Raw genomic sequence first — 11,105 nt, 5'->3', positions numbered from 1 at the left:
ATCACTTGGTTTTGAGTCAAAATTGCGGCCAAAGAAGCATTAATTAATTCAAACTTTTGATCCTGTTTGATTAAGATTTCTGAGAACATACTTTTGATTTCCGAAAGGGTGGAAGTTGGTTGCTCTTCTAACGTTCTCTTTTGGCGTTTTGTTATATTAAAATAGTTATCCTCTGATTCTGATCTGCTTGGGATATTGAGCGCTGTATCAGAGTGGTATTGTAAAGAGGGAACATCTTGCTTGAGTGTTGAGGTTGGAGGAGAACGCTGGACTGACATCCTGTATTAAGTTAATCAGCCTTCTAAAGTTGGTAGTAAAAATATGTTACAGAGCGTATTGCTCTACAAAAATTATCAGGCGCTTTAAAAGAGCGGCTCAGGAGTCTGGGGGTGTGTCTTGGAGCGTGACGTTATGAGGTGCGTAGGTAAAGTGACTCACGTGAATATGTTCGTCTTCTTCCAACGCGTGTGCTCTCACTCGCTTGTTGCACAATATTCACAGCGCTATGCGCTCCTGGTACAATACTTGTGGAATTTGTATTAATTTTAGTTTATTTTTGAATTAAATTTGAAGTAAAATTTGGACAGAAATTACTAGTGGACACGTCTGTACTGTACAGAGTCCGCGGGGAGAGGAGTATTATATTAGTATTATATTGTTTTGCGCTTCCCTCGGAAATGCTGGCTGCAACCATCGGGATGGCTACCAATAAAATGTACCTACTACAATGTACAGCTTAAAATAGGCAATAATACAATACAGTTGGCGGCAGCTAATGTCAATCTTGGCTAAAACCATTTTTGTAATAGTAATTTATGTTTTTAAACAACGCTTATTTGCCAGTGCGTTTTTGTTATAAATACGGTCAGATTTCCAGTTATGAAATTTAAAATAAAGTTGTTCCTTCCATCGTTTAATTTAATTAAATATCTTAGGAGATATCACAATCTAAACATAACTATCGAAGTAAAATACCTAATTATCGTTGTTACACGATAGAGAGGTAGGTAGACGATTTTGCAATATATTTAAATTATTTGGTTTTAAAGATCAATTTTTACTCGTGAACGTATTTTGTATGTAGTATAAATTACTATAAAACTATTCAATCAATTTTAGAAAATTCTACATCTTCTTAATCACGAGGAAGAAGTCAGTAGGATTTATTTATTAAAAAAGCAAAATAAATAAACTGTGCCCAGAAATGCAAGCTTATCAAATATTTATTTGTACTCACTTTTGAGATTTATATAACTGTTTTAAAGCAAAGTAAAATTTGGGACTACTAGTATTAGTTTATTGAGATTTGTGTAACTGTATAAAACTCAATAAGTGAAATCCTAATTGCTAGATATTATGAACTTGTAATGTACAACAAACCGTGGCGAAAAAAACATTTAAAAAAATCTGATAATTATAAGTTCGCGTAGCACACCGTAGCAGTCGTAGCACTGGCGTAGCGATTGCTCCTTTTATCTCTATTCGGGGTTAGACCTTCGCCCTGCATAGGGACAGTAACATGCTGACACATTCATAAATCAGTCGCTTGTACCTTCCCAGTTTAACCCACGTCTCTGATCCATGCTTTTAAGTTTATCTATCATTCTGTCCAAGCAGCAGGAATCTACTAAAATGAATGTGAATGTTCCTACACAGACAGTTTCCAAGGAAATCCCGTCTTTAAATATTCTCCGATATCCCTCGTTGCATGTTGTCTAATACAGTACTCAAATGTTTAATATCCCCGTAACGTTTACAAATTACGTTAAGCGTGTTACGTTGATGGCACGTAAAAAGGTTGTTTACATTTTAACCGGCTTTTAAATCCGCAAGATGTCCATTGCAATTCATGTCAAGCGACGTGAATAAAAGCTGACAATATCTCAGCGAAGTTTAGTCGACGTTCATTGGAATGCTCCGCAACGCGTACCGTATCTATACGAGAGAATAATCTCGTTTTCTGCGGCTTTTAACGAAAGCCCGATACGGAGTCGCAGAGCAAAACAAATAGCGGGTAAGTGTGCACATGCGCCGGGCGGACGCACGCACGCGCCTCTGCGCGTCGCGGCAGTCGCGCGCCGCCCGTCGCCGCGTCCGCACTCCTGTGCGAGCATTCCCTAACGCGCTCCCACCACGCGCTAAATGGCGCCCAAACCGGGACCTCGCTCTCGCGGGTAAGTCCATTACATAATCATATCATTAATTAAATATTATTGTACATGACCTCGAGATGATTAGTGGTCCATGACGCAGCATCCGCGAGGATCTGCGAGGGCGTGGTAGGGCATCGACTGGGGAGGGGGCACGGAGTCGGCGTGTTGGCGATAGCGCGCCGCCTGATAAGGTTGCAGCCCTCCCACTGTCAACAAACCCTTACATTATATAAAACTCTGGACACTTACAAATGACCATTAAAACGAGTGCTAGCTGAGAGTCATCTCGAAGACGTGTATCTATTGATTTTCGCTTCGCGTTCCGGAGACTCTGCGGCTGTAGTTGCCTGAGACACAATTAGATATATTGTCGCAGCCTCTTTAACATTCAGCTGCGGAGCTTGTCACTCAACCAGCAAATCAGCGGCTTTTGCGATGCTTTAAACAGATGACACTTAATACAGCAGTTACTCCAGTTGACGTGTTGTAATATTTTCGGTTCGCTCCTCCATCTTTCCGTCGTTAGCGAATTGTCGCTGAAAGCGCTTGTAAGTCTTAACTTGCTTATGTCGTATTACTCGGATATTAACAATTTTGGTAAAGCCTGCAGGAAAATGGTGCTCTTCAATCTTATTGTAATAGCAATAGAGCTTAGAGTAGATTGTTGAGATAGTTCACTAATTAGTGGAGATAGGTTACATGGTAGTGTCACATTTTTATCTAGATATTGGACGACTCCGATTTATTATAAGTATGCTTGATTTAAGCAATCTGCTTTAATTTTAACATTTAAGATAGATACAATATATTTATTGATTTTGTAACATAATTTTGAAGTTGTGCACTGAATCTAACCATAAAACTCAATTAAATATACATTAAACATCTCATATCCGTACTGCGTACCGGTACACAAGCCCTTTATATGTAACATTTTTTTTTACCCGACCGACCAAGAAAGTCACAAAAATACCATTTAAAAAATTAAACATTTCATTTAACGACATCCCTATATTGGTGTATTTTTCGAAAGCATTTTTCAATAATACGGAAATCATAATTCAGATTGTATTAATTCATATTTATTTGAGTAAACATCCTTTACTAAAATACAATAAGGGAAGAAAATCAGTAGTAAAACTTCCTCATCACATCCGATATTAAATAAATACCAACATAAAAGTTATATCACAATCTGTATCTTCCGAAGCAATTACAAAAACTTCACAAGCAAACAACGAAGAATCTCATAAAATACTTGCAAATTGAACATCACAAAGTACACCTGTTCTTAAATTCGTTAAAAAACAATTGCGGAATGTTTTGGTTTCATAAAGAAATTCTCTGAATTGTTTTGCTACAAGTTATGTTTGATATTCGAGGCTCGCGACTTGTCTACTCGTAGCTAAGTCGAGCTATGCGAGATAGACATGTTGTAAGGTGCGCCGCTTGTGGAATGCCGACTCTAGTTCGCAGCGGGTAATAGTCAAAGACATGCCGACTATTCTGATTATGATTAGAAATTCAATTTTCTTGTGGTTGAACTAAAGTTGGTATAAAGGATAGGTATAAGCTGTCAGCGATCTTTAATAGCATTCAATTAATGGTTTAAAAGAAAACAACTATCTGTTTCAATTAAGATTTATCTCATTTAAAATAAGGTATTGCTACATTACTGCCCTACGGACATAATAATTATATTTCCTAATGTTTTGGGCGAAGGCTCATGAATAAGAATTTTGTGAAACCGATTAATGCCATAACATGAATGACACAACCTCCATTTCAAAAGAAATATGTTAAAATAATAATCTGTTTCAAATCTATTTTTTACAATCCCCTTGAGAACGAAACTCAATAATGTTGCAGCTACAGCGAGTTCAATATATAACCCGAAAGGTTAATCACTGGCTAGATATCGGTGTGTCCACAATGTGGCCGACGTGGCCGCGTTATCAAGGCCGGTCCCGCGAGGGCACTAGGCGCCGATTTCTTCCCCATTTATATGATAATTCGCGGCCAAAGCCGGAGAGCAGACCTTGTCTCCCGGATATTAAATGGACTGGGGTCCGAATAAACGGCATTGCCCGAAATAGCTCAGGAATTCTGTACCTTATTGTTTGTAACAGTCCATTGCGGTAAATCGGATTTGATTGTCATTTTTAGAAGGAATTAACTTAGTATTATTTATAGAAGATACGGTTATAGTTATAATAATGGTGTTAAAATAGGTATTTAGGAAAAAGTTTAGCTTCTGGGTAAAATTTTAAATTTATAACTGGTAATTGTACGTGTAATTTAACTATACATATCTTCAGAATATATAGTCTCAAATAAAACTTCTGTTTTTGCCTAAATGACACCCCGAACTACTTAGATACTTATTTGAGAAGGGTTTTAGTACAAATACGATCTAAATAGAAACTCTACAATTTACTGATAAAAGTTAATGAGAAAATTCCTTTGGCATTTCCACTAGTTACCTTTTCCATCAGCTGTCAAGAGCGCGCTGGGAACTATGGACATTGATAGCTATTACTTTTCGATCAATTATACTGTCGACCTGAAACATTGGAAGATCGTTATTCAAACTTATGAATTTCTCCCCCAATGTATTAGCGAAAAACGATTATGGGATCTTAAAATAATTGGGTGCAATCAATCTTTTATTTTATATGGATTATTTAGGTAATGTAACGAAGAATGAAAAGTTATGGTTTTATATTGGTATAATTTTAAGCCTCCGACTTTAAAGAACATCTTGATTCCCGACTTGTTTTTTCTCCAAAAACATTTATTTTTTCTTATTTAAGATATTAAAAGAAAAAGTACACCACTGTCTAATATTACATTACGAGTCGAAACCAAACCCGAATCCATTATAAATCTTCAAACAAAGTATTAATCTCTGTTTCCCGTTTTTCCGAGATTGTCTCCCCTTTCCAAAGAGCCTGACGTTTCAGTAGCTGCATTCCGAAGTCTCTTGGGAATAAAAAGATGTCCCCTCTAACATGTACAGCACAAACCACTAAGACAAAATACCGTACGATCTCTAAGGGATCGTAAGAACACCTACAGAGTACGGAGGTCCAATACTTCGATTCGTCTATATTGCTTTTGCCTTTAAGCTTTTGACAGTCTATGGACTGAAGATTATCATTTTATAAAATACATTTGCGCAAAAAAAATCAGTATTTAGAATTTAGAATAAGAATTTTGTTATTCAATTGTCACGAATGCTAATTAGCCGTTTATGAAGATTAAATCAATCCTGTGTTATTTTCTATCGTCAACATAGTACTTTACAGTGTTTTTCTCGTTCACATGTCTGTATTGAAAAATATCTAAAGAAAATATTCATAGAGCTATACACAAGCAGACACGCAACATTCTAAGGACATGTATTATATTATTCATGTTAACTCATGCGTCTATATGCAAACGCGTTTGTTTACTCACATAAATTGTAAAGAATTGTTTGAAATTTTAATAACATGGCGTTGGTCGGACATTTTCAGCGTTACCGACGGGAGTGCAAGCTAAAATTTTAAACAGAACACCAAGATTAGATACCCGGGGATATTGCAGCTGTAAATTGTATCCGAAAGGCCTTGAGTTTACAAGGTGTAATGAGGGCAAAGTAGATATGTTTTTGGCTCAGTCTCGCTGTAATCGAACCTCGTTCCATATAAACTTACAGATTTGGAAGCGCTTTTATTAGTACAGTAATGCATGTTATATTATTTAAAGTTTTCACATCCATTTCTTTAATGCATTTGGGTAATTATTTTTTATTAATTTGTCTGTTTCTTCTGGTCAAATTGTACATGAAGTGGTTGATATGATTTAAGTGAATTGTATATTTCAGTTGGAACCAGTTTTTAATCGATGTGTGATAAGTCTAAATAATTTTAGAAGCACGTCTTGTATGCTTAATTCTTGCCATGATCCATGAACATGACAAATATTAAGTAGATTGTCGACTGATTGTGCTGTTCGGCTTCAGAACTGAGTGGAATACAAATTAGTTAGGTTGGTACTTCGCTCCCTTCTACCTTGATTTTGCTTAACTAAAGTACTATACAACAATCACATTTTTATTTTGTTTCGGTTTAAGACATTTAGTTAAGCTTGTAGACTATAAAATGATTTGATATTCGCGTTTTACTAACTATATCATTAACGGTTTATTGTATACTAATGTCTGACTTCAAGCGCCTATCGAGTGAGAAAAAAAATGTGTAAAGGAACCGTTGTATCGTAAACATGTTACGGTAACATTTACTATCAGTCCACACTTTACTTTCATGAGCCATAAAAATATTCCATGAAAGCGAGCGAAAGCCGTAGATCACTAGTTGTCGTAGAACACAAATCGTAGATAACCCACGATCGCGTTTAGCGGCGTGCAGCTCCTGCCAAACAAACCCCTTACCCCTTACCCTATGGGGGTTGTCGAGAGGGGTTACAGCGAAGTAGGTTGTATATGAACACTTATCGAAGTGACCGACATATTTATGCAATATGTCGTTTTATAATTGTGCTTTCCCCTTTTATAATTAACGATCGCTATATGTTATCTTTAACAGTGAAGTCCGACTCGCACTTGACCGTTTCTTTTGGTGTCTATATTCGTCAATGATGAGAGATTAGCCATCCATCCCTGCCCAGTCTTTCAGACTGAAATGAATAAAAAACACCAACCTTTTTAACTAGTATCCATTGTAGAATGTTTTAGTAGTATCACACTATTTTTTTTACCTTTTGGCATAAGAGAGCCGTCGCGTCTTCCTCGCTCTTCAATGTGTGTTGAAGATTTCGGATAACAATTTGGAACGGAACTTTTTTCAATTTTACTTCACTTTGAGTCGAAAGAGTTATACTGGAAAAAAAAAACTAGATAAGCACAACTCTATCGATATAAACAGCGCCTAAGTATTGTTTGTTTTCTCAAGTCTGAGTCGATTTCTGTTCGTGATGTTTTCAGTAAAGATTTTTACACCATTTCTAAGTCGTCGGCATTTAGCTGACGTACTTAGAGGAAAGCTTACGAAAAGGTATTATTTTTCTACCCTTGGATTATTTTACGGACAACATTATTTTTTCTTTTACGATGGAAAATGTTTTTAACTTCGTCATTAAAATAAAAAAACCAGTTATAAATAGAAAAAATATAATCACGATTATTATTCTCAAATAGTGTAAAGGACTATTTCACAAAATATTTAGGAAATGGATTCAGCTGCATCCCTAACATAAAAAGCACTAAGTATTCAATTTTGATTTAGACACTTTAAAAACTCATACCATCTCTGCTAAAATTAAACTGTATACAAAAAATATTTTAAGAGCGTGTCTGGATATGTCAGTCAGCCTTTTCACTATAGTTTAAATTTAGCAACACGTTGTCAGGTTTTAATGCATTTTTTTCAGGAGTCCATAAAACCAGGATTAAAAATAATGCGTCATCAAAATACTTTATAGGATTTGATCCGTTTGCTTCGCAAGTTCCCATCGATGATGTCAATAACTCCAAGAAACTCAATTTTCTTCGCAGTTTACCGTTATAAAAGACCAAGAAGCATCATGACACAAGCTTCTATGGAACTCATAGCACGACAACCTTCTTTCAAGCGTTCACTTGTTATCTATTTATTTACGCCGAAATCATTCAAAGACTCCAAAGATATCGCATCAATATACCAGAAATCCGGGATTATTTCAATACGAAGAATGATGCGTCGTCGATAAAGGAGAGTTTGATCCGTTTGATTCACAGGCTCTATCCTCGGCGTCAATAATTCAGAACACCTCGATGTTCGCTGCGGTAACGTTTGTTTTAGGAGGGCGGGGAATTCTTGCAGTGTCTGTAGATGTTACCGTTCATACGTATGTACCCGTTGTATAGTCTCGCTGTAAGTAGGGTCTTGATCGTGTGAAAAATGTCTGGTAAATGTTCATAGCGTACCTTCTTGTTGTCTGACGATTATTGGCAATTTTTGCAAGTGTTTTAGAGTCTTTATTAACGCGAGATATAAGATCGTTCTGCTTATATTTCGAACTATGGATATGACTTTTCTTATTTAGCGTTATCATCAGTATTGGGTTTAATGGAATTGCTAACAAATAATACATGAACAAGCACTGTTTTTATAGAAGCTTTTCTCTAAGTATAAGAAAATAAATCCAATATTTTCCCTATAGCTATCATATCGGACAAGCCGAGAGGCGAAACAAACAACTTTTCGCTGTCATACAGCGAACATCTCCCCGTCATGATAATCGAAATTAAAATTCTTGACGCGTAAAGCAAAGCGCTTAGCTAATCAGATGATCGATCTTACATTCTTTTTGTGACGAAGATATTAGTTGATTGATAGAGCCTTCGATTTTAACATAAATGTTTGAAAATCTTTCATAAATTATTCGCCATACTTTATTTTCTTTTTTTATTCTAATTTTTCAATTTTCAGCCGATTTCAAAAAGTTGGAGGTTCTCAATTCGTCGGTATCTTATGTTTGTTCCACAGAATTTCAGAAATTCATTCAGTTACGCTCACTCCTTTTTTATTTGAATTCGGTTGTCAAAACAATATTATTTGATTTTCTGACATTTCAATTTTAAAGAAAAATGACGGTTATCAACCACGTCAGAATCACACAGAATATGTCCGTCTGATGGAGATAGATCGTTCATATAAAGTCATCTCAGTCTGCCCGTGACCATGATACCTGAAAAGGTTTCGAAACGTCGGGAACTAAAATCTAAAATTAAACCGCGATAAAATCCGTAAAAGTAGTTTCATTTCAACGTTCATATAAAGTTCTGTTTAAGCAGAACTATTTTTGAGGAACAAAAGAGAAAACTAGTAGACTGCATTTGTTTATATTCCTAATTACTCACACACCAATTCAAAACCTCTGCCAAACATTCACAACTCATCTTAGTACTACTAAAACAAAGCTAATGCGCCAATTAATGCGCAAATTTAAACCATTCACTTTAAAGTTCAAATTCATATAGCACGGTCATTGTATGGTATGTTAAGTACTCGGCACGGGCCTATCTCACTAATCGATTTGACTGCGGGAAGTCATTAGGTCAGCCTCTAATCCGCATACTATTGAGTGCCGATGGAAATAAACATTCAGAGTAATTTGGACTACTCTAACAGGCCACTGTGTAGTTAACTACCCTTGTTAGTTTCATCTACTTCTCCATTGTAATGGTTTCCAGTCCCACACGCATTGTTTGTTAGGGAGGACACGTTTTTCATTTTCAGTTTGAGCATCAAAAGGCTGTATAAGAGCTGAGCTTTAAGTAAAACAATTTTGTTGATTTTATTTCATCTCATTTGGAAATAAGACATTTATTCACGCGTATTTATCACGACCAACTCCGACCCAACCGCAGCCCTTAATCAAGAGCTGATGCCACGTCAGTTTACCGTTATCAAATAATCCTCATGGTTTCATAATGTCACCTATTTATATTCAATACAGTTTCAGGAACCAAATATTATAACAAGAATGGTCTTTTCGTTGCTATACCTATATCCTTAATCATTGATACTTTAAGCGCACGTTGAATATATTCAAATAGTTAGTAATAGCGTTTTCTCGTTAATAGCAGAAACATATTTATCACTTAATCTCTACATTTCTCAAAGAGATGATCATCTTTTTTCATTTAGATAACGTAACCAACGTTCTGAAACGTTGACAGTTTGCCGACCGTCCATTGTCCGCTTTGCATTGTGACTCCTTTTGCCAGCTTTGCACTTATTTTTTGTTGAGTAATCCTTATATTTTGTTCGCTTCGTGCCCGAAGCAAAGCATTTGAATAACTTCTTCTATTGGGATGATTTGCATCTTAGTTGACTGATATATACTCGTATAACGATGTTGATGGATTTTCGTTACAATGTAAGCAAGGAAGCTTTAGCAAGCTTTAATTTTGCTTGCTATGAGCAAGGGGACTTTAGAAACTCTAAGTGTTAATTAAAAGGCAGAATATTTATAATTTTTAAATGGGTAATAAGACTAAATACATGCAACTATGATTAGTTAGTATTCGTATTTTCGAAATCCCTCAAAATTCCCTTTCAGTCACAAAAATATCTTATAAAATTTATCAAAAAATCTACTTTCGTACAACATAATAGATAATCTGTGCTCGTGAGTGATGTATACGGGTTTGTAGTCAGAAACAGACGATGGTGTTAAAATTAATGATGGTCTTGATGCGATTGGTCAAGTGAAACCTAGTGGAGATAATTTTGTTACTGGATAACAAATGAAAACGATTCCAGCCCACTTACATAGAGCTTCTAATCCCAAGTTTTTGACTGTCGCGGTTGTAGGAGCGAGATACCGGTTTTCGGGATGGATAGCGCTGTCCTTTTCCCATAATTATGAAAGGCTAGCGTCAAAATCTCGTGGTAAAGGTACGGGTTCAGTGGAAAAATGTAGAGTGACGCGGTATAAGTGTTTCCGACGTGCTCTTGTAATCGACACTGCGTTAACTTGTTGACTGGCTAATTTGGTTCCCATGGCGTAATTTGTTGACGAAATTCTTGAACATGATATCTTAGGGAATCGGGAAGAAAAGTGACGTCTATAATTTTTCTTCATTCACTTATAAATACAAGATGGGTCGTATGATAGGTGATGAGTCTAGATTGACAATAACATCACTAAGCAGAAATTCCAAAAGATATTCTATATATATATTTTACTCTTTCTGCGTCACTTTGTTTTTATTCCTACAAAAACAGTTCAAGTTGTTACCCTTACCTTTGTAAATAGTTTAACTATCTGACTAGTGACTGGTGCTTGATCAAATCAGGATCCCCGGACTGCGTCCAAATTAGTTTTAAAATGGCGGACATATGGGGTAGCAAACACAAAAAGGTTACAGTCGAATTGTGGACCTTTTCTCAGCTCTATAAA

At 36.1% G+C, this 11,105-nt stretch overlaps 1 protein-coding gene across 1 annotated transcript in view; it reads left to right on the top strand.

The window, feature by feature from the left end:
- Window positions 1-1,722: 1,722 nt before the first annotated feature.
- Window positions 1,723-11,105, top strand: part of LOC113496867 (cubilin) — an 84,790-nt gene continuing 75,407 nt past the window's right edge. Inside the window, exon 1 of the mRNA XM_026876235.1 lies at window positions 1,723-2,174. The gene's annotated coding sequence lies outside the window, so the exon portion shown is untranslated. The remainder of the gene's footprint in view (window positions 2,175-11,105) is intronic.

The sequence above is a fragment of the Trichoplusia ni genome, chromosome 8 (assembly GCF_003590095.1).
Source record: "Trichoplusia ni isolate ovarian cell line Hi5 chromosome 8, tn1, whole genome shotgun sequence".
Lineage (NCBI taxonomy): Eukaryota > Metazoa > Arthropoda > Insecta > Lepidoptera > Noctuidae > Trichoplusia > Trichoplusia ni.
This window is presented reverse-complemented; position numbering and strand designations above follow the sequence as displayed.